At 35.3% G+C, this 25573-nt stretch overlaps 1 protein-coding gene across 7 annotated transcripts in view; it reads right to left on the reverse strand.

Annotated features, from left to right (window-relative positions):
* Window positions 1-25573, reverse strand: part of LOC141403645 (uncharacterized) — a 340358-nt gene that overhangs the window by 258171 nt on the left and 56614 nt on the right. For 3 of the 7 annotated variants that reach the window (XM_073986376.1, XM_073986377.1, XM_073986379.1), the window contains one exon: window positions 2456-2498. The exons of 1 other annotated variant lie outside the window; for it this stretch is intronic. The gene's annotated coding sequence lies outside the window, so the exon portion shown is untranslated. Of the gene's footprint in view, window positions 1-2428; window positions 2499-7486; window positions 7582-25573 lie in introns of those variants that run through there. 3 more of the 7 variants (XM_073986378.1, XM_073986380.1, XM_073986381.1) reach the window with 3 other exon arrangements.

Genomic DNA, 25573 nt, shown 5'->3' on the forward strand with positions numbered 1-25573 from the left:
GTCATTGGAAACCCTAAATGTCAAAATGTGGCTAAAAACGTAAAAATATCTGAAATGGAGCGGTACCGCTATATGGAGGCTGTACCCAACCGTGGACCTATGACCATAACTTATGGTGGAGAAATTTCTTGATGACTAAAAACCCTAAATGCCAAAGTATAACTAATTCGACCAGATCATGTACCTAAAAACGTCAAAATACCGGAAATCGGGCGGTACCGTTATTTGGGGGCTATACCAAACCGTGGACAGATATATCTCATCTTCGCACTTGATCTAAGTTCAGACCAAAAACACATGTGTCCGAAAATTCAGCTGTAGCTCAACTCATTCGGAAGATAGCGTGATTACAACAGACGGACGGACAGACAGGGCTAAATCGACTTAAAATTTAACGCTGATCAACAATATGTATACTTTATACGGTCGCAAATGATTATTTCGATGAGTTACAAACGGAATGACAAACATAATATACAAATGTTGTCGAAGTAAAAAATAGTAGTTTCTTGCAGGTTCTGGAACAGAGCATTTATAGTTTGTTCAATCAAACCTTAAAAAAGTTACCAAACCAAAAACGAAGTTACCAAATTACCAACCCTATAAAAAGTTACCAAATTTGGTAATATTCTACCAACTGTGGCAACCGTGATTGAGTATTCAAAAATACTTGGCAAAGCATACCAAAGTGTCTAAAAATGCCCATTTTTAAATAACTTATTTTTTGAGTGGCTAGACACACTCGTACATACTATTTTGAGAGTGGCAAGCAACACTTGCATTTAGTTTTTAGAATAGCAAGCCGCACTTACACTTGTTTTTTAGCATGTGGCTCATGAGTATCAAAATCAGCTACTTACGCATTTCTCTGTCACTGATACTACCCGAGCTAATGTAAGGTTTTGAAGCATGGGTACTTGCGCAATACTTTACCATTCCATAGAATCTATTTCATTTAAACTAAATCTTAAAAAAGACAAAAAACTATTGTCCAAAAGGTTGCTAAATTTTATCACATAACTGCAGTTTTTTAAAGAATATACGTTTTTGCATTTCTTGTTGTTGTTGTAGTTATAGCTGTTTGTAGCATCCAACTGATGAAGAAAATGTGTTGCAAATCTTGTTTACATTGCATAATCTTTCCTTCTACAATAGATGTTGCAATGAACAAGAATTATGTCTGACATGACTCACAGTAAAATTTCAAAATCCGTCCACAAAGAATCTTAGCTATGAATTGCCTTTACTGCAAGCTAAGTCGTCCATCTATGCTGGTATGGGCGTATAAGCATCAGTTCAAAGTGAACAAAAGCTGTGGTATTTTCATGATGAGTGTGATGTTATTGTATACATAGATGGAGACGTAGTCACATAAATACCCATCAAACCAATCGTAGCGACATCGTAACGAAATAGGAACAAAATTCGGACGCTACGTCCGATTTCGGATCCGAAATCGTAACGATATCTTAACGAAAGTTGTATGAAGTGGTTGACATAATTTTGGAACGACATGTCGGAGTGAAATCGGATCGATTTCGGTCAGATTTCTGAACGAAGTCGGAAGAAAATCCTTGGGAAAGCGAATTTTTTCTTCCGAATTTTCGTACAGATTTCTGAACGATTTCGGAATAATGTCGTATAAAAATCGGAGGTACTTTCCGAATCTTCGTAGAGATTTCCGAACGATTTAGGAAAAATGTCGTATGAATATCGAAGGAAAATTTTTTTTCTCTGACGCCTTTTTTATTCATCAATTATTCGTTGTTATTTTTTATTGGAAGATTGTAATTTCAAACTTTTCTAATGATTTGCACTGTTGTTATCATTTTGTAGTTATAGTAGAACAATGTAAACTTTGTGTACAAATATGTTGAGTCTATCAGCACTAGCCTGAATTATTATATCTTGCATTTATATTTAAAACATTTAAAAATTGTATATGCGAATTTTATAACCAACCATTTTGTTTTTCAACAACAAACTAAAATGAAAACAACCCATTGCTGTTAGATACATACAAAAGGTGGTTGTTGTGCAAAGGGAAATTTGTCTCCGACATTTCGCTCCGAATTCGTATCGAAATCGGAAGAAAAACATTGGTATAGTCGAAGGGAAATTTACTTCCGAAGGAATTCCAATACGAAAAATCGTATAGAAATCGGATCCCGAAATTGTTCTGATGTGTCGGACATCCGACATTTGGTTTCCTGGGTACACACATATGTATACAGATATGCATCTATAAATGTGCGCATAAGTGATGTGAATGTATTGAAGTTCTTTTTTGAAAATGTTAAACTTTCCTGAAGTAATTGTGCAACTTATCAATTAGAAATATAAATACAGAACTTTACTTCTCAACAACTGGATGTAAAGATTTTTAATAATTTCCTGTCGTCCAAGAATTCGTGAAAAGTAGTCTTGCAATGGAATAATTATCAATAAGTAATACTTACATTTGTATTTTCTTTATCTGGAATTGATGAAAGCCTGATCTGAAAGATAAACAAGCCCAATTAAGAAATATTCAGAATCTATGGGAATAAAAATTCACGAATAAGAAATTAGAAAAAATAATATATATATATAATACAGGGTTTTCCAACAAAGGGCGTTATTTTGAATTACCCGGTATTGCGGTACCTATTACTTTTGTACAAACTACGCCATTGCTACGAATTGAAGCGTGTATTGCTTCAACAATGCATTTAAATTATTAAAATTAACCACAAAAATTGTGAACATCTTTCACAGTAGGTAAAACTAAAGAATTTTTTAATTAATTGAATTAATTGAGCTATGCACTAAGGAGTTCGTATTGAAAAAGTGACATCTAGCGAAGTCTACACACATCCAACCAATATGATACGATCGGTTAATTCAGCTCATCAGGCATATGAGGGTCACTAAAAAACCTTCTGGCCTAGGCAACACGCAGAGTCACCAGGCGTCATTTAATATTTTTTTAGAAAGTTTAACAGTTTTTAGCCTAAGTGTACTAAAGACAGTTTGACATACGACCATGTATTGGGTATTTTACAGTGGCTTGATTGAGACACCTCCAAAACATGGTTTTTTAACGCTTTTACAGCATCTACTGGCGATTGCTGCGATTTTTTGGGCTCATACACATAGTTTCGTGATTCGTCACCTGGACCCAACTTCTTTTGAAGCACCGCGTATCTTTTTGAAATTTCTTTCACCGACCAACACGGGAACCGGCGAGAAAACCCCCATTTTTGGCGCCAAGCGTTCATGCAATATCAAATGCTAGTTAGTGGAATAAATGCCCAGGGATGCATCAATCTCACGGTACATAACATGGCGATCTTGCATTATCCGCTCACGCTAGGCTTAATTTTGTCCGGCACAACGACCGTTTTTTTGGCGAATGTCGGCCACGATTGAATTCATTAAACCAGTTTTTCATAGTGCTATAGGATGGTCCTTTATCGACATACAAAGATTTAATTTGATCGATTCACTCTTGCCGTGATTATGCACGTCGAAAGTTGTGAAAAATTATCGGACGAAAATGTTCACCAGTAAATTCACTTTTTTATGCAAAGTGATTTTTTCAAGTCACTGTAAACAACACAATACATGGTCGTATTTGAAACTGTCCTGAGTACGCTTAGGCTAATAACTGTCAAACTTTCTCAAAAAAAAAAAAATGTCAAATGACGCCTGGCGACAGTGCGTGTTGCCTAGGCCAGAAGGTTTTTTAGTGACCCTCGTATTAGATGTGGTGCTAGACAACGGCTGAGTTTAAAAAACTTGTATTTATACTAAACTTATTGCAAATTTGCAGTTGTAAAGTATTTTGAAGCATTTTTACTATCAAGTCAACCTAGTGTCACTGATCCTCCTAGAATCATTCTTCAATACACATACATATACAATCAAATGTGTGTTTCCTTCATGAATTGTAATGCCTTCCAGTTCGGAAGTTTGATAGATTGGCAGTGGCTAAGAACGCTAAGACGTCGGCAACATTGTCTATTTGTTGGAGAGGACCGTCCGTCCGAAGTGGCTGAAATTTGGTGTTTAGTCTTCGTTGGGGGTATAAAACTTTCCCCCAGAAACTTGTCGGTACAGGTCTACGCCTTAGTGTAGCCCCAATAGAACGGAACCTCCCTATTTCCGGTATTTTGAAGGTAGTGGCCACCACCGAAATGGCTGAAATTTGTTACTTTGTCTTCATTTGGGGTATTAAACGTTCAATATGAAATTTGTCGGTATAGGTTCACACTTTAGTGTAGCTCCCATAGAACGGTACATCCTTATTTGCGGTATCTTGGAGGTTATGGCCTCAATATTTCACCGAAATGGCCGAAAGTTGGTGTTTGGTCTTCATTTGGGGTAGAAAACTTTCCATGTGAAATTTGTCGCAAGAGGTTCACGCCTTCATATAGCCCCCATAGAAAGGTACCACCCGATTTTCAATTTTTTGAAGTCTTCTTTGGAGCTACATAACTTACTCCCCGGAATTTGTCAGTATAGGTCCCCGTGTTCAAATAACCACGCATAACTCCCATTTTCGGTATTTTGAAGGTTTACACCACATTATCTTACCAAAGTGGCTCGAATCTGGTATTTGGTCTTTGGGTTTATAAAACGTTCTCCAATAACATTTGTCAGAGTAGGTCCGCGTGTTGATACAGCCCCCATAGAACAGAACCTCCTGATTTACGGCATTTTGAAGGTTTTAGCCACATTATCATACCGAAGTGGCTGAAATTTTGTATTTACTTATCTTAGGGACCAAAAAATGTTTCCCCAGAATTTTTGTCAGTAATTTCTACCCGAAATTTGTCAGTACAGGTCCACGTGTTTCTGAAATTTGGTATTTAGTATTCAATATGGGTATATACTCGTAACATGCCTACAGAAAATTGTGGGTATTGATGCACATTTTAATATAGCCCCATAGAAGAGGTATTGCGTGTTTTCAATTTGGAAGATACTGCGATATCGCTCAATGTGAAGTCTTTTAAAGGGGATAAGTTTACTGTAGTGACTGTAACTTGGTATTTTGGATTCTAGGTACATTTGCAAACATTCATCAACCCAGGTCAGCGGTAAAACTGAACAGGGGCCTGAGGAATCCCATGTTAAATTTGAAGGCCATTCATCAAAAATTGAGCGAATTATAGCAAACTCGGGGAAATATTTACATATATAGGGGATATATCCAAATCTGAACCGATTTTTGCTAAAATCGGTGAAACTACTCAGGAGCCTAAGAAAATATTACATATTAAATTTGAAGGCTATTCGATTAAAATTGATCGAGTTATAGCAAAATCGGGGAAAGATATATAAAGGGGCTATATCTGAATCTGAACGGATTGTTGTAAAAATAGGTGTAGCTACTCAGGGGCCTAAGAAAATAACACATACTAAATTTGAAGGCTATTCGATCAAAATTGAACGAGTTGTAGCCAAATCGGGAAAAGATATACACTCCGGTTCATCTGAATAGAACCAGCCAATATTTGTCTACAAATACCGTTATATCCGACGAAAGGAGAGGAATTGTAAATTACAATTTTGTGGACATGTAGAGTATATAGTAGCCGATATTTTCAATACCTAACATGTTTCACATATGCGTTATAACGGTACTTTTTACTCGCTTTATGAAAAAATGCAAAAATATTAGCATTTTTTAATGGTTCACCAGGATAGAACCACCCAAAGAATTTACACAAATCCTTTTTTAGATGTGGTAAACTTAAACAAAAAACTATTTATAATTATAAATAAATGCCGTTAGTGTTGATTGACAACAAATATTGTGCAAAAATTTTTATTAGGGTCTTGAAATTTGATGAAAATCGAGGCTTAGAGCTCCAAAAAATATTTTTATGAAGAAGTCGGTAGAAACAATTTATAAAGACAAAATTCTGTACTGAATTATGTTCAAAATTGTCTATACTACAATAAAATTACAAAAAAGTCACATTTGATAGGTTTATGAGTCCGAAACAGAGGAAATATGGTAAAGATAATTCAAAATTCTACCTTTCCAATCCAAAAATTGATATTTTATCTCAGGAAAGTGAATGCAAATCGATGGGTTCCACCAAGTTTCGTTGGCTGTGGACATCTACAGGCCCAAACAATAAAGAAAATTCCACCGCCGAACGCTTCATGTCAACATCAAGGGTTTTGATTTAGAAGATATCGCATGACAAGGAAAGCACAGAAACATAGGCGCTATTTTTTGTGTAATAACGGATCAGAAAAATTTTTCGGTACTTATACTATAAGGAAAAGATGTGTGAACATCATAACCATCAAAATTAAACCCTGTCCTTTCGAAAAAAATAACGTCTGCCTTTCCCTATCGCTAAGCTGTTTCTTCACATCAAATGTCTTAGAACCTTTTCAAATTCCAAGGACTTGATGGTGAGATGGAGCGTTCGGCGGTGGAATTTTCTTTATTTTTTGGACCTTGTAGATGTCCACAGCCAACGAAACTGGGTGGAACCCATCGATTTGCATTCACTTTCCTGAGATAAAATATCAAATGTTGGATTGGAAAGTTAGAATTTTGAATTATCTTTACCATATTTCCTCTGTTTCGGACTCATAAACCTATCAAATGTGACTTTTTTGTAATTTTATTGCAGTATAGAAAATTTTGAACATAATTCAGTACAGAATTTTGTCTTTATAAATTGTTTCTACCGACTTCTTCATAAAAATATTTTTTGGAGCTCTAAGCCTCGATTTTCATCAAATTTCAAGACCCTAATACAATTTTTTGCACAATATTTGTTGTCAATCAACCTTAACGGCATTTATTTATAATTATAAATAGTTTTTTGTTTAAGTTTACCACATCTAACAAAGGATTTGTGTAAATTCTTAGGGTGGTTCTATCCTGGTGAACCATTAAAAAATGCTAATATTTTTGCATTTTTTCATAAAGCGAGTAAAAAGTACCGTTATAACGCATATGTGAAACATGTTAGGTATTGAAAATATCGGCTACTATATACTCTACATGTCCACAAAATTATAATTTACAATTCCTCTCCTTTCGTCTGATATAACGGTATTTGTAGACAAATATTGGTTGGTTCTATTCAGATGAACCGGAGTGTATATGGGCGCTATATAAAATCTGAACCGATATATCTCAGAAGGTTGCAAGGATGGGCAGAATGTTTTTAAACATTTTGATTTGGAAGAGATGTCCAATTAACGGAAAACAGGAGCCAAGGTGGCAATCAAAAGATCTGCTCTACTTAATATTAAGAATTTTGAATTTTTTTATCAAATTTAAATTTTGATTTCTTGATAACGGTACATTGCCCATGTGCAGTTAATATCAACTTTTTGTACTAAAACGTTATATTTATAGCCCACTCATCAAATCCCCATCCAAAACTTTTAGTATTATCAACATATTTTTCAGAAAATGTTATTTTAAATGTCGTCTAATTTTCATATGATTATCGCTTTAGATTACCTGGGAAATATTTTTCATATTTAAAGAGCTATAACTTCATTATGGATGCACATATCGACAAAATTCTTTCAGATTCTTTGTATTGGATGTGTTTACTGTAAGAAAAAAACATAAACATATGTAAAAGTTAACATCACATTTATTGATTTTTGTCCACGCGGCAACACTGTGGGCCGTTTTTTGCCATGCAGTAACATGGTATTTCGGATCCTTAATGGTTTAAAACTTGTTTAAAGGTTTTTGTTTGTTTAAAAGATATTTATCAGTTAGTGTAGCGGAGATCTTAGTACTTTCACAAACGGTGGAGGCGGCAATATAGATATGTGTATCTTCAGCAGAACAAGAAACATAAATAGTATTGGTTATTTTTTCGTTTTAATCTATAAAACCCACAAAAATTGACATATTTTTTTTTCTTAATGATGGATTTTATTTAAAGTTCGCCCCGGGCAAGTTTAGCACTGCTATTATTTATTCTTTTTGTTTCGCCTATTGAGAGTGGCACAAACAGTTAATGTAAAGCAGCATTTGCTTCTACAAACTCTTTCAGCATTGAACTCAAACACACCATTTAGGTTCTTCTCATTTTTTAAACTCTCTTTAGATTAACATCTTTATTTAAACAATAAAAAATTAATATTTTTTACAAAGAAATTCATGTTTGGTCTGCTACCACAGCTTAGGACAGCCAGCTCGACCCGCTGTTGCTTAATATGGTGACAGCAGCTACAGCGGCGACAACAGCAATGCTGCCATTTAAGTCAGACTCTAGTTAAGGCCTGGCGGGAATTTGTTATTTTTTGCATAAACAAGACAACAAAGCCATGGACGGGCAAATTTTATAACCAGTTTAGCCATATAGAGTTATGTTTACTATGTACAAAATGCAGTGTGTTGGAGTTGCACCATTCAACAATTGCACGCTCCAAAGGCAGCATATTTTAATGTTTTTTTATTGCACTTTAGATTTGGCTAAGACAAGTTGTTGTAGCAGTTGTTGCTCTGACTCTCTCAACCAAAGTATGAATGGTCAAGAAGGAGTAAATAAAAAGTAACTTTTTTTAGATTGGCTTGAATTCATTCAACACCCGCTCAAAATGTGGTGGCTACATAGTACAAAATAATCAACGAAAAGCAACTGTCTCGGGCAGTTCTGTTATGGCTTAAGGCTAAAGCCTAAACTGGGTACAATCAACCAAAAAGAAAAACAACAACAACAAAAACAATAATCTTGTTTAACATACCAATGTTGTTTGAGGTATTATTGCTTTGAAATGGAACAACAAAACTAAAGCCAACACTTAAAGGCTTAATGAAAAAATATAAAAATAAAACGCAAAAAGTTTCTAACATCTTGATGAAGTCTGAACAAACATTGCCACCAGTATTCTGTTCTGAGTGCTACACACATTTTCTTCAAGGTGGCTAAGTTCTAAGTGACGAGCATTTCAATGACACTGACAGCAGGGTATGATTTCATTTGTCTTGAAAGCAAAATGAACTGAAAGTCGATTCAATGAAATGAAAAAATAATAAATATACAAAACTACGATTGCCAAGAATGCATTTGAATTCAAAGTAAATCATATGCATATATCGCTCATTTACTCAAAGAGTGACATATCTCAAAAAATCCAGTTTCGAGAAAAACGGGTTTTAAGTTAGCAATTGAAATTTGACTTCACAACACAAAAATTTGACCGAAAAAAGAAGACACGTGTATCGGGAAGTAACCTAAATAGGCGTGGTAAGTTCCGCCCATTTCTACAGGTTTTGAAATATTCGACATCAGATTCCTTGGAATCCTTGCATTTTAGGTATAAAGTGTCTTTGGCAATATTACTGACAACAATGCGAGGTATCTTTTTATGAAAAACAAGTGAGCCAAGGCTATAGTCGGGTCGGGGCCGACTATGTGATACCCTACACCACTACCCCTGTTCATAAGCTTTTGACTAATAAAATTCAAAATATTAAAATTGGGATAGCTTAGCGCCTTTGCTCTGAATGTCTTCATTAACACAGGTAAATTTTTTTGAAACGTATTTAAGTGCATCGACAGTACAACCCAAATAAAAAATGGAAAAATGAGATGTATGCCAACCATCAATAGGCTTCTTTCTGTGTTAGACCCCCATCAACCCCCAAAATTTCGTGAGGATCCGATCAAAATTTCGTAGTGTGATTGCACAAAAATGGAAAAAGGGATGCATTACCGACTATTGTGAAATCTCTGTTGTTTGAACACCTATGACAACCTACTTCACATCGTTGTAAAGGTGATATTTTCTACTTTCCTTGCCAGGTTTTGCTTTCGATATACCTCCTACAGAAGGGAGATATTAACTTTGAAATAAAACGTTGGCCTGTTTTCCAAATATTTTTTTTTTGTCACATTCCGACCCCTGAATAATATCCGACCATTATCAAAAATCAAAAGGTTTTTTCCTCTGTGGGACCCCCAATAACACCCAAAATTTCGTGACGATCCAATTAAAATTGCGACCTTTAGCGTGATTTCCAAAAAAGTGGAAAAATGGGATGTATTACCGACTATTGCGATATCTCCGTTATTTGGATACCTACGCCAACCTGCTTTACATCATTGTAATGATGGGATTTTTACTTTCATAGTCAGACTTTGCTTTTGGAAGGTCCGGAACCAAAGCTGTGATATTCGTCATTATTATTAAAATCGCAAAAATGAAAAGTTGTGTTCTATTAGCGGCTTTTGCGATATCTTCGTTGTTTGACCACCTACGACAACCTACTTTACATCATTAGAAAGGCGATATTTTATACTTTCATGGCCAGGTTCTGCTTTTGGTATACCCCATACTGAAGCTGAGATATTCGCTTTGAAATAAAACGTTGACTTTTTCTCCAAATAAGTTTTTTGCCCATTCCGACCTCTGAATATTATCCGACCATCGCCAAAATCAATAGGCTTCTTCATCTGTGTGACCCCCATTAACCCTCAAAATTTCGTGACGATCCGATCAAAATTGAGACCTGTAGCGTGATTTCCAAAAAAGTGGAAAAATGGGATGTATTACCTACTATTGCGATATCTCCGTTATTTGGTCTGTAGGATCCCCATTAGCCCCCAAAATTTCGTGACTATCCGATTAAAATTGCGACCTGTAGCGTGATTACAAAAAAATAAAAAATGGGATGTATTGCCGACTATTGTGATATCTCCGTTATGTGGCCACCTACGCCAACATACTTTGCATCACTGTAAAGATGGGGTTTTCTACTTTCATAGTCAGACTTTGTTTTTGGAAGATCCCCAACCGAAGCTGTGATATTCGTCATTATTATTAAAATCGCAAAAATAAAAAGTTGGGTTCTATTAGCGGCTATTGCGATATATTCGTTGTTTGGTCACCTACGAGAACCTACTTTACATCATTAGAAAGGCGATATTTTCTACTTTTATTGTCAGGTTTTGCTTTTGGTATACCCCGTATAGAAGCTGAGATATTCGCTTTGAAAAAAAACATTGTCTTTTTATCCACATAAGTTTTTTGCCCATTCCGACCCCTAAATATTATCCGACCATCACCAAAATCAATAGGCTTCTTCCCCTCCGGGACCCCCATCAACATCCAAAATTTCGTGACGATCCGATCAAAATTGCGACCTGTAGCGTGATTACAAGGTTTAGATGGACAGACGGACAGACGGACGGACGGACGGACTGACGGACGGACACACATAGCCAGATCGACTCAGCTCGTCGAGACATTCATTTTGGTATATATAAGTATGGGTCTACGACTATTATTTCGATGCGTTACAAACTTTTTGGCCAAAACCAACTTATAATACCCTCCTCACATAGTGGTGTAGGGTATAAAAACATAAACAAAATCATCAACATGTAGCAAATATTACAAAAAAATATTGTTTTCGCTCTCTTGAATATTTCGATTTTTGAAAAGCACAGATATGTATACCCAAATCTGAAACGATAAAACTTGGAAAACTTACTTCTAGTCCGAATTCCGTAACATTTTTCCAAATTTAATCAAAATTTACCAGAATTTTCGTGTTAGGACCATCAATTACATGAAATCGAGCTAACATATATGTGGGAGCTATATATATATATATGTCAACCGATATTTACCAAATTTGGCAGATTAGTTTCTAGGTCCATTATAAACATCCACACGGAATTAGGATGTCTAGCTTGCCCCTGTGATTTGTTGGCTCAAAACCCTGGCTTTGGCCCCACAGTGCATTGCAGTATTAGAAGTTCAGAAGTAAAATTAGGAGATATGTTATATGCTAAAATGTCTATATCCTTATGCGGACCCAAAATGACGATTTTTTGCAAGGAAGTCTGTACACCAAGGGTGACGTAGTGGATGAAAGATACCAGGCAACGGTCCTGACCGGTTTTAGCATGGCCAAGTCCAGGACTTATCTTGGTCCTTCTCTCATCTCAAGTGGGTACTGACTTCCCCGTGGTGTCACCTGGGGAGCTGTCTTTAACACCCGTTAAAGGTAGTGAAGTAACAAGAGCCACCTGTCACCCATAAGAACGATAAAAACTTGGGTTTGGGCGTCGGGCTAGTAACCTACCCCTGGAAAAAAGCATCCTACCCTGAAAAAAAAAACAAAGGAAGAGAAAAACAAACCCCCCTCTGAAGTTGAAGACATCCGCAAACGTTTTAAGGGCCATGATCTGCGAATCTGCACCTAGAATGTTCGCACTCGAAGCGGCAAAAACATATTCATAAGAATACCTGGCTGTCTGCTGATCAAAGAACAAGAAGTCAAATTGCTCACGTTGTGATAGATTGAAGACATTTGTCGAGCGTTTTGGATGTGCGATCGTTCCGAGGAGCAATCATACAAGCATGTCACAGATTCCGATCGGAATGGTTTCAATTCCGTAATTTCATTTCGATCGTTTTTGTTTTAGCTTCTTCAGATTTCGATCGATTTGGTGAATTTCGAAAATCGTATTATTTAGTATATATGTGGCAAGATTAGAGGAATCAAAAGAAACAAAACAAAAACATATGATTAGAAAACACCGTGGAAGCGGGAATTGTGAAAATATTCTGTTTAAAAAAGGTTTGTGTGCGCGAAAAGAAAGTTAAGTTTTATTGAAAATTCAATTTTTCTATTGTTTCGGTAATCGAAGCTCAAAATAATCAACATAACACTGAACAAATAATACCTTGTTTAAGTTATTTTTGTTCTGTTTTTTATCTTTGCTTTATCATTCGTAATGCCAGATTGTTTAGTGGTTTTCATTAAAAAATTGTGTGACAATAGGCCTGTTCGATAACTTTGCAAGTAAAAAGTATTTGCAAGTACTTGCAACTACTTCTCATTTCTCTTTTACTGAACAAGTTTGTTATCGAACAGCATTTTGTAAAAGTTTGTACAAATTTGTGCAAACTTTTGGGTTATAGAACACACCTAATACTTTGTTAACAATTGGTTTCGTTAATTGGGAAATATTTGCTTTTGATATACCCCTTTTAGAAGCAGAGATATTCGCTTTGAAATAAAACGTTGACTTTTTCTCCAAATAAGTTTTTTGCCCATTCCGACCTCTGAATATTATCCGACCATCACCAAAATCAATAGGCTTCTTCATCTGTGTGACCCCCAATAACCCTCAAAATTTCGTGACGATCCGATCAAAATTGAGACCTGTAGCGTGATTTCCAAAAAAGTGGAAAAATGGGATGTATTACCTACTATTGCGGATGTGTGGGATGTATTACCTACTATTTGGTCTGTAGGATCCCCATTAGCCCCCAAAATTTCGTGACTATCCGATTAAAATTGCGACCTGTAGCGTGATTACAAAAAAAAAAAAAAAAAAAAAAAAAATGGGATGTATTGCCGACTATTGTGATATCTCCGTTATGTGGCCACCTACGCCAACCTACTTTGCATCACTGTAAAGATGGGATTTTCTACTTTCATAGTCAGACTTTGTTTTTGGGAGATCCACAACCGAAGCTGTGATATTCGTCATTATTCCAAGTTCTATTATAACGGTATGGGTATTTTGAAAATTTTATCCACATTTTCCAACCGAATTTTGGAATTTGTGATATCAGAATGTAGAAAACCGATCGATTCTCCGGCCAGACAACATCAAATTTTCGACGGTGGCAAAATACCCCACAGTTATGTTGGCGACATTTCCTGAGTATTTCAGCCATGTAAAACTTCTCTACAAGTGGTTTCGTAAGGCACGTTGTTCGGAGCTATTATGAATTGGGGTGCACTCTTTGATATGAAAGAAGTCTCCCTTGTCCCGTCTGGGATGTTTGTGGAACAATTATTACATTATTTAGAAACCGAATTCGTGTTAATATAGAAACAATAGTACATTATTCATTGCAATTTTTAGAATCCAGAACCTTAGCTCATATGTTACAGTTTTACCTCTACTTGTTCACCCAATGCCAAGTGTATTACATGTAGAAACCTTTCATGCATTTAAAGGTGGATTTTAATAAACATTCTGATCCAATCTGAACAGTGATCCTCACAACAAATTTCATTTATCGATTTACTCAATACCAGTGCTTCAATATTAAGTATTACTTAATACTTCTTGTACATTTATTATAATTTTAACAATAAACCTGATAAATAATATACCAGAATTCCACTTCTATTCCTTAGCCCACTACCAAATTTATTGCAATTTTGTACTTTTCACACACTAATTATATAATCCCTGCTTCATTGATACACCAACGTCAAATTTAATACCATTCAGTACATTTCGTTTTTCTCAATAAGTCAGCCAGCCCTCAGCCTAATTTCAGAATTTGTATGCATTTCAAAATATCCTTATCTAAACACCAACACCATCCCTCATACAACAATTCGAAATTCCATATTTATCTCTTCAAGCAACGCCAAACAGGTACGTATACATAATACCGAATTTCACAATTTCAGCTCTACTAATTTACACAATAAAAATTTGTTAGGTATAAACAGCTCAACTCGAAAGAGAATTAATTAAATATCACTATAAATAACCTTCGCCTTAATAAGGCAAAAATAAAAAAATACAACATTTGAACCAAATTCTGTGCCATTTTGTATTATTGTACGTATATCAACAACCACATCCAAATCTCCGAATTCCACCTCTATTAATAATACAATTAATACTTTTCGTATAACAGTACGAATTTCAATAACTATATCCAACAGTAAATCCAAATTTCAGGATTCTACCCTAGCCGTCCATCCAAAAATAAATTGTTCCAAATTTAGTACCATTTATTACTTTTCGTAACCATACGTACGAACTTCCAAAACTATCTCAGTCCTACACTCCAACAGTAGTCTAAATTTCAGGATTCCAGCTCTCTCCGTTCACCCAAATCCAAATTGAACCAAATTTAGTACCATTTAGTACTTTTCGTACCCATAAGTACGAATTTCCAAAACTTCCTTAACCCTACACTCCAACGATAACATTAACTCGAAATTTCTGGATTCCTGCTCTATCCGTTCACCCAAATCCAAGTTGTACAAAATTTAGTACCGTTTAGTACTTTCCGTACCCATATGTACGAACTTCCAAGACAAACTCAATCCTACAGTCCAACAGTAATCTTACTTCCAAATTTCAGGATTCCATCTTTTTCCGTTTCACCCAAATCTAAATTAAACCAAAGTTAGTACCATTTAGTACTTTCCGTACCCATAAGTACGAATTTCCAAGACTAACTCAATCCTACAGTCCAACAGTAATCTTACTTCCAAATTTCAGGTTTATGTCTATGCAAATCCAAAATTTACCAAATTTAGTACCATTTAGTACTTTCCGTACCCATAAGTACGAATTCTTAAACCTACACTCCAAAAGTAATCTTAATTCCAAATTTCAGAATTCCAGCTCTATTCGTTCACCCAAATCGAAATTGTACCAAATTTAGTACCGTATACAACTTTTCGAAAGGTAAATAAATTCAAAATTTCAGGATTCCAGCTCTATCCGTTCACCCAAATCCAATTTGTACCAAATTTAGTACCGTTTAGTACTTTTCGTACCCATAAGTACGAATTTCCAAAACTACCTCAGTCCTTCACTCCTTCACTCCATCAGTAATCTTAATTCCAAATTTCAGTTTTCCACGCCTATCCAAATCCAAATTTTACCAAATTTACTACCATTAAGTACTTTTCGTACACGTACTTTCGTACTTTTCGTAATTTCACGACTGTAATCGGGTTTTCATCTCTATCCGTTCACCCAAATCCAAATTGTACCAAATTTAGTACCATTTATTACTTCTCGTAAACATAAGTACGAACTTCCAAAATCATTTCCTTATATCAACACCACTTCCTAACCTTGATTCCCATACTAAGTTTGAAGATTGTAGCTATATCCGCTCAAAATATACAATTGGTACCAAATTTAGTAACTTTCAGTACTTTTCGTACACTTATAGGTGGAATTTCCAAAAACCATACCAAAGGGTTCTCTCTATAACTCTCCATTAGCGACCCTCGTTCCAAATTTCAAATTCTAGTACGAAATAAGTACGAACTTGCTGGGTTCCAGCTCTATTCATTCAATCAAATCCAAATTGTACCAAATTTAGTACCATTTAGTACTTTTCGTAAACACAAGTACTAAAACTACCCCATATATCAATCGTACACTTCAACAGTTATCTTAATTCGAAATTTAAAGTTTCCAGCTCTATCCTTTCACCCAAATCCAAGTTGTACAAAATTTAGTACTATTTAGTACTTGTCGTACACATAAGTACAAATTTTGAAAACTACCCACATATCGCAATCCTATACTCCGTCAGTAATCTTAATTCCAATTGTCAGGTTTCTAGTTCTATCCTTTCACCCAAATCCAAATTGTACTAAATTTAGTACCATTTAGAACATTTCGTACACATGAGTACGAATTTCACAAACCATTTCCTTTTATAAACACGACTTCCCAACCTTCATTTCCATACCAAATTCCAAGTTTCTAGCTAAATCCGTTCAAAATATACAATTGGTACTAAATTTAGTACTTTTCGTACACTTAGAGGTCGAATTTCCCAAAACCCTTTGGTACATCTTTCTTACTCTCCATCGGTTACCTTCATTCCAAATTTCAGAATTCTTGCCGTTTGCCTAATACAAAGGGTACCATATTTAGTACCTTTTAGTACTTTTCGTACCCTTATAGGTCGAATTTCCAAAAACCCACCCTTATCTCACCCCTACTCACCGACAGCAAACTACAGCCAAAATTTCAGCTTTCTAGCTTCAGCGGTTTCGTCTGGGCGATGATATACATGTCACTCACTCACTCACTCAGTCATCACTAAGCTCTTTTATATATATAGACTAGCAAAATGCCCGCTACTTCGTATGCGGAAAGGATATAAAAAAAAACAAATAAAGAATATATAATATGGAAATGACAAACACTGAAAATTTGGTCGCAGTAATACCAATTTTAATCAATATTTATTTTTATCCTAGTACTGTACGTACCCCTTAAGTTCGTTTTTAAAAAAGATCAGCCGTATCTCACCCTTACACATTAACAGCGAGATCAACGTTGCACACCAATACACACCCTAACTCCAAAAAATAAAAATTCCAGCACTGTCCTACACCCAAAAACAAATTGAGTACCATTAAGTAATTTTCGTATACTTATGGTACGTATTTCGACGACATATCTCAGCCATACACGGACATTAATACAAAATAATTACAGTAAATTCCATAATAATTACAGTAATTCCAAATCTCAAGATTCCAGCTGTATCCGTTCGTCCAATTCCAAATTGTACCAAACTTAGTATCAAGTCGAACTCTTCGTACCCATAAGTAAGATTTTCCAAAACTACCTCAATCCTTCACTTTAGTAGTAATCTTACTTCCAAATTTCAGGATTCAAACTCTATCCGTTAAACCAAGTTAAAATTGTACTAAATTTAGAACAATTTAGAATTTTCGTACCAATTTTCAAAACTTCCTCAACGCAACAGGGCTACAATAATCATACTTTCAAATTGCAGGATTCCACCGCTATCCGTTCACCTACATACAAATTGTACTAAATTTAGTACCATTTAGTGCTTTTCGTAACCATAAGTTTGCTTTTTCAAAACAACCTGAATCCTACTCTTCGACTGTAATCGTAATTCCAAATTTCAGGATTCCAGTCTATTAATTCACCCGAATCCAAATTGTATCAAATTTAGTACCATTTCTTTCCCAAACAAAAATTTCAGGATTCCAGCTCTACCCGTTCACCCAAATCCACATTGTACCATATTTAGTACCATTTAGTACTTCTCGTACGCACACGTACGACTTTTCAAAATTTCCTCAATACTACACTCCTACAGTAATCTTAATTCGTAATTCCAACACTATCCGTTTACTAAAATTCAAATTGTACCAAATTTAGTGCTTTCTGTACCCATAAGTACGAATTTCCAAAACTACCTCAATTCTACTGTCCGACAGTAATCTTAGTTCCAAATTTCAGAATTCCAGCTTTATCCGTTCATCCAAATCCAAATTGTACCAAATTTAGTACCATTTAGTACTTTTCGTACCCAAAGGTATTTCTAAAACTATCTCAATCCTACACCCCTACAGTAATCTTAATTCAAAACTTTAGGATTCCAGCTCTATCCGTTCACCCAAATCCAAATTTAGTACTGCTCGTAATCATAAATACGAACTTCCAAAACCATTTCCTTATTTCAACGCCATTTCCCAACCTTGATTCCCATACCAAATTTGAAGATTCTAGCTTTATCCATTAAAAATATGCAATTGGTACCAAATTTAGAAACTTTTAGTACTTTTCGTACACTTATAGGTCGAGTTTCTAAATACCCTTTGGTACATCTTGCTAACTCTCCATCAATGACCACTCGTTCAAAATTTCAGATTTCTAGCTCTTCGCGTTTGCCTAATACAATGGATTCCATATTTAGTACACTTTAGCAATTTTTATACCTTTCTACGACGAATTACCAAAAACCCCTTTACACAAAAACAAATTGTACCAAATTCTGTACAATTCGATATTCCAAAACAACCTTAATCCTTCACTTCAACAGTAACCATAATTCCAAATAACAGGATTCCAGCGCTATCCGTGCACTCAAATCCAAATTGTACCAGAGGTAGTACCATTTAGTACTTTTAGTACCCTTACTACCTCAGTCCAACACTCCAATAGTAATCCTAATTTCAAATTTTAGGACTCAAACACTATCCGTCACCCAAATCCAAATTCTACCTCTATAGCCTACCGCGAACGTGTTGCAAATGCTAACTCTTTCCGTTTACAAAAATTCATACTTTAAATTAAAATAAATAAAATTAAAATACTTAAAATTCAGGATTCCAGTTCTATCCGTTCACCCAAATCCAAATTGTAATAAATTTAGTACCATTTAGTACTTTTCGTACACATAAATACGAATTTCCAAAATTTCCCCAATCCTATGATCCAACTGTAATCTCAATTTCAAATTTCAGGATTCCAGCTCTGTCCGTTCACTCGAATCCCTATTGTACCAAATTTAGTACTTTTCGAACACATAAGTACGAATTTCCAAAACCACCCTCATATCTCAGTCCTACACTTCACAGTAATCTTAATTTCAAATTTCAGGTTTCCAGCTTCATACAAACGTTCACCCAAATCCAAATTGTACTAAATTTAGTACCATTTAGTACTTTTCGTACCCATAAGTACGAATTTTCAAAACTACCTCAATTCTACACCCCACCAGTAATCTCAATTCCAAATTTCGAGATTCCAACTATATCCGTTCACCCAAATCCCCATTGTCCCAAATTTAGTACCATTTAGTACTTTTCATTCACATAAGTAAGAATTTCCAAAACTTCCCCAGTCCTACACTCCAAAAGTAATATCAATTCCAAATTTCAGGAATCCAGCTCTATCCGTTCACTCAAATCCAAATTGTACTAAATTTAGTACCAATTATTACTTTTCGTACACTCAAGTTTCCAAAAACCCTTTGGTGCATCTTTCTTACTCTTCATCAGTGATCCTCAGTCCAAATTTGAGGAATCAAGCCCTATCCGTTCACCCAAATCGAAACTGTACCAAATTTAGTGCTATTTAGTATTTTTCGTACCCTATGTACGAATTTCCAAAACTTCCACAATATTAAACTCCACCAGTAATCTCAGTTCCAAATTTAGAGATTCCAGCGCTATCTGTTCACCCAAATCCCCATTATAAAAAATTTAGTTCCATTTAGTACTTTCCGTACACATAAGTACTAATTTCCAAAACCACCCTCATATCTCAATCCTACACTTCAACAGTAATATTAATTCCAAATTTCAGGTTTCCAGCTCTATCCGTTCATTCAAATCCAAATTGTACTAAATTTAGTACCATTTAGTACTTTTCGTACCCATAAGTACGAATTTAAAAACTACCTCAATCCTACACCCCACCAGTAATCTCAATTCCAAATTTCGAGATTCCAGCTATTATCCCTTCACCCAAATCCCCATTGTATCAAATTTAGTACCATTTAGTACTTTTCATACACATAAGTACGAATTTCCAAAAGTTCTTCAATCCAACACTCCAACAGTAATATCAATTCCAAATATCAGGATTCCAGCTCTATCCGTTCACCCAAATCCCTATTGTACCAAATTTAGTACTATTTAGTACTTTTCGTACACATAAGCACGAATTTCCAAAACTACCCTCATATCTCAATCCTACACTACAACAGTAACCTTAATTCCAAATTTCAGGTTTCCAGCTCTTTACGTTCACCCAAATCTAAATTGTACTAAATTTAGTACTTTTCGTACACATGATTGGTAATTTTCCAAACCATTTCCTTTTAGAAGCACCACTTCCCAACCTTGATTTCCATACCATATTCCTATATTCCTATATTCCTGGGGCCTAATATAGATTTCATTAATTATTTAGCGATTTCTTCAAATTACAGATTTTGAAATTGAAAATTGAATAGTTATGACTGTACATCTCCATATACGATAAAATTCTTAATTGCAAATAAATCGTGGTAATATGCACAATTCTATTGCACTTTCATTGATTTGCAAACATTTAGTTATTACCAAAAAGTCAGGTCCATACAGTTTTTAGTTGTTGTTATTTCTGGCCGATTTCTGAATTTATTCCCCTAATGTTGTCTTCAACAGCAACTCATTTGTTCATTTGCGTAATTGATGTTTATACACCATTATCACCAACTGCGACATCTGTTGCAATGGAAGATAACAAATGTCTTGTCTTTCTATTATTTAGTGGTTTACGATAAAATAAGTGCGCCTAGAAGTAAACTACAAAATTTGAAATTATGTGTGATCTCTTACGATATCAAGAAGTTATAGCATTGTTAATTTGACACATTTCTTGTAGAGGGCCAACTAAGTGATAGTAATGAAAAATAAGGATTTTTGTTGTTGTTTTTTTTGTGGTTCCAGGACGAATTTTCTAAAACCCGGCCTTATCTCGCACATTTGCATCAACAGTGACCCACTGGTAAAATTTCAAGCTCCTAGCTTTAGCCGTTTTGGCTGGGCGTTGATGATGAGTCAGTCAGTCAGTCAGTCAGTCAATCACTTATCACCAAGCTCATTTATATATATAAGATAGACTAGCAAATGCCCGCTACTTCGTATGCGGAAAGGAAACGAAATATATATATAAACAATGTTTAATACGGGAATGGTGAATACTGGAGATTCTGTTGTACTAAGACCTATTTTTATTACCAATATTTTTTCGATTGTAGTCAGAATTTAAAAAAAATCTGCCGTATCTCATCCCTACACAGCTACTAAATTTTTTTTGCGAATTTCCACAACTACGTATCATATTGCAAATTTCAGATTCGACTCCTTGTTTTACCCCTTAACTAACACAGCATTCCCTTCCAGTACGAATTTCCAAACACTTAACTTTATCTCACCCCTCGGTTTCGCCCAGAACCCGAATACTCAGTACCATTTAGGACTTTTCGACCTTTGGTACATCTTTCTTACTCTTCATCAGTGACCCCCATTCCAAATTTCAGGATTCCGGCCCTATTCGTTAACCCATATCCAAATTGTACTATATTTAGTACCATTTAGTATTTTTCGTATACTTTTAATTCGAATTTCCAAAAACCTTTCTTTTTACTCTTCATCAGTGACCTTCTTTCCAAATTTCAGGATTCCAGCTCTATTCGTTCACCCAAATCCAAATTGTACTAAATGTAGTACCATTTAGTACTTTTCGTGCACTTATAGTTCAAATTTCTAAAAACCTTTCTTTGTTACTCTCCATCAGTGACCCTCATTACAAATTTCAGGATTCCAGCTCCATCCGTTCACCCAAATCCAAATTGTACTAAATTTAGTACCATTTAGTACTTTTCGTATTTACAAAAACCTTTCATTGTTACTCTTCATTAGTGACCCTCATTCCAAATGTCTGTATACCAGCTCAATCCGTTTAACCAAATCAAAATTGTACTATATTTAGTACCATTTAGTACTTTTCGTACCCTTGTAATTCGAATTTCCAAAATCCTTTCTTTTTTACTCTCCATCAGTGACCTTCATTCCAAATTTCAGGATTCCAGCTCTATTCGTTCACCCAAACCCAAATTGTACTAAATTTAGTACCATTTATTACTTTTCGTATATTATAGTTCGAATTTCAAAAACCTTTCATTTTTACCCTTCATCAGTGATCCTCATTCCAAATTTCAGGATTCCAGCTCTATCCGTTCACCCAAATCCGAATTGTACTAAATTTAGTACTTTTCGTGCACTTATGGTTCGAATTTCTAAAAACCTTTCTTTGGTACTCTCCATCAGTGACCCTCATTACAAATTTCAGGATTCCAGCTCAATCCGTTCACCCAAATCCAAATTGTACTAAATTTAGTACCATTTAGTACTTTGCGTACCCTTGTAATTCGAATTTCCAAAAACCTTTCTATTTTACTCTCCATCAGTGACCTTCATTCCAAATTTCAGGATTCCAGCTCTATTTGTTCACCCAAACCCAAATTGTACTAAATTTAGTACCATTTAGAACTTTCCGTGCACTTATTGTTCAAGTTTCCAAAAACCTTTCTTTGTTACTCTCCACCAGTGACCCTAATTTCAAATTTCAGGATTCTAGTGCCATCCGTTCACCCAAATCCAAATTGTACTAAATTTAGTACCATTTAGTACTTTTCGTATTTACAAAAACCTTTCATTGTTACTCTTCATTAGTGACCCTCATTCCAAATGTCTGTATACCAGCTCAATCCGTTTAACCAAATCAAAATTGTACTATATTTAGTACCATTTAGTACTTTTCGTACCCTTGTAATTCGAATTTCCAAAATCCTTTCTTTTTTACTCTCCATCAGTGACCTTCATTCCAAATTTCAGGATTCCAGCTCTATTCGTTCACCCAAACCCAAATTGTACTAAATTTAGTACCATTTATTACTTTTCGTATATTATAGTTCGAATTTCAAAAACCTTTCATTTTTACCCTTCATCAGTGATCCTCATTCCAAATTTCAGGATTCCAGCTCTATCCGTTCACACAAATCCGAATTGTACTAAATTTAGTACTTTTCGTGCACTTATGGTTCGAATTTCTAAAAACCTTTCTTTGGTACTCTCCATCAGTGACCCTCATTACAAATTTCAGGATTCCAGCTCAATCCGTTCACCCAAATCCAAATTGTACTAAATTTAGTACCATTTAGTACTTTTCGTACCCTTGTAATTGGAATTTCCAAAAACCTTTCTATTTTACTCTCCATCAGTGACCTTCATTCCAAATTTCAGGATTCCAGCTCTATTTGTTCACCCAAACCCAAATTGTACTAAATTTAGTACCATTTAGAACTTTCCGTGCACTTATTGTTCAAGTTTCCAAAAACCTTTCTTTGTTACTCTCCACCAGTGACCCTAATTTCAAATTTCAGGATTCTAGTGCCATCCGTTCACCCAAATCCAAATTGTACTAAATTTAGTACCATTTAGTACTTTTCGTACTCTTATAGTTCGAATTTACAAATGTCTGCATTCCAGCTCAATCCGTTCACCCAAATCAAAATTGTACTAAATTTAGTACCATTTAATACTTTTCGTACCCTTACAGTTCGAATTTCCAAAAACATTTCATTGTTACTCTTCATCAGTGACCCTCATTCCAAATGCCTGTATTCCAAATCTATCCGTTCACCCAAATCCAAATTGTACTAAATTTGGTACCATTTAGTACTATTCGTGCACTTGTGGTTCGAATTTACAAAAACCTTTCATTGTTACTCTTCATCAGTGACCCTCATTCCAAATGTCTGTATTCCAGCTCAATCCGTTCACCCAATTCAAAATTGTACTAAATTTAGTACCATTTAGTACTTTTCGTACCCTTACAGTTCGAATTTCCAAAAACCTTTCATTGTTACTCTTCATCAGTGACCCTCATTCCAAATGCCTGTATTCCAGCTCTATCCGTTCACCCAAATCCGAATTGTACTAAATTTAGTACCATTTAGTACTTTTCGTGCACTTGTGGTTCGAATTTCTAAAAACCTTTCTTTGCTACTCTCCATCAGTGACCCTCATTACAAATTTCAGGATTCCAGCTCAATCCGTTCACCCAAATACAAATTGTACTAAATTTAGTACCATTTAGTACTTTTCGTACCCTTGTAATTCGAATTTCCAAAAACCATTCTTTTTTACTCTCCATCAGTGACCTTCATTCCAAATTTCAGGATTCCAGCTCTATTTGTTCACCCAAACCCAAATTGTACTAAATTTAGTACCATTTAGTACATTTCGTACCCTTATAGTTCGAATTTACAAAAACCTTTCATTGTTACTCTTCATCAGTGACCCTCGTTCCAAATGTCATTATTCCAGCTCAATCTGTTCACCCAAATCAATATTGTACTAAATTTAGTACCATTTAGTACTTTTCGTACCCTTGTGGTTCGAATTTCCAAAAACCCGTTGGTACATCTTTCTAGCTCTCCATCAGTTACCCTCATTCCAAATTTCAGAATTCTAGCTCTTACCGTTTGCCTAATACAAACGGTACCATATTCAGTACCTTTTAGTACTTTTCGTACACTTCTAGGTCGAATTTCCAAAAAACCAGCCTTATCTCACCCCTACACACCAACAGCAACCTACACCCAAAATTTCAACTTTCTAGCTTCAGCGGTTTCGTCTGGGCGCTGATGAATCAGTCAGTCAATCAGTCAGTCAGTCAGTCAGTCACTCACCTCACTACTCTTTTATATATATAGATATAGGACCTTATTCTACAGTTTTTATTCACATTTTCGTTATCTGCGGTCACAAAATATATTTTATTAATGTTTATACCCTACACCACTATGTGGGGAGGGTATTATATCGGAATGGGCAAAAAACTTATGTGGATAAAAAGACAACGTTTTTTTCCAAAGCGAATATCTCAGCTTCAGTATGAGGTATACCAAAAGCAAAACCTGACAATGAAAGTAGAAAATATCACATTTCTAATGATGTAAAGTAGGTTCTCGTAGGTGGTCAAACAACGAAGATATCACAATAGTCGCTAATAGAACCCAACTTTTCATTTTTGCGATTTTAATAATAATGACGGATATCACACCTTTGATTGGGGACCTTCTAAAAGCAAAGCCTGACTAAGAAAGTAGAAAATCCCATCTTTAAAATTATGCAAAGTAGGTTGGCGTAGGTAGTCAAATAATAGAGATATTGCAATAGTCGGTAATGCATTCCTTTTTTCACTTTTTCTGCAATCACACTACAGGTCGGAATTTTGATCGGATCCTCAGGAACATTTCTCACAGAGATAGAAGCATATTGATGTTGGTGATGTCGATGGTAGTCAAATAAAAAATTAAATATTAATTATTTTGGTTCCGTTCGCCTTAAGTCATTTGGTATAAAAGCCAGATAGGTGAAAATTTTCGTATCTCCCTAAAAGAAATGTTTTCGAGTGAAAAGAGTATGCACAGAGGTAGTGGTGTAGGGTATCACATA

Source organism: Musca autumnalis, unplaced genomic scaffold, assembly GCF_047663935.1.
Source record: "Musca autumnalis isolate F117 unplaced genomic scaffold, ASM4766393v1 scaffold_4, whole genome shotgun sequence".
NCBI lineage: Eukaryota > Metazoa > Arthropoda > Insecta > Diptera > Muscidae > Musca > Musca autumnalis.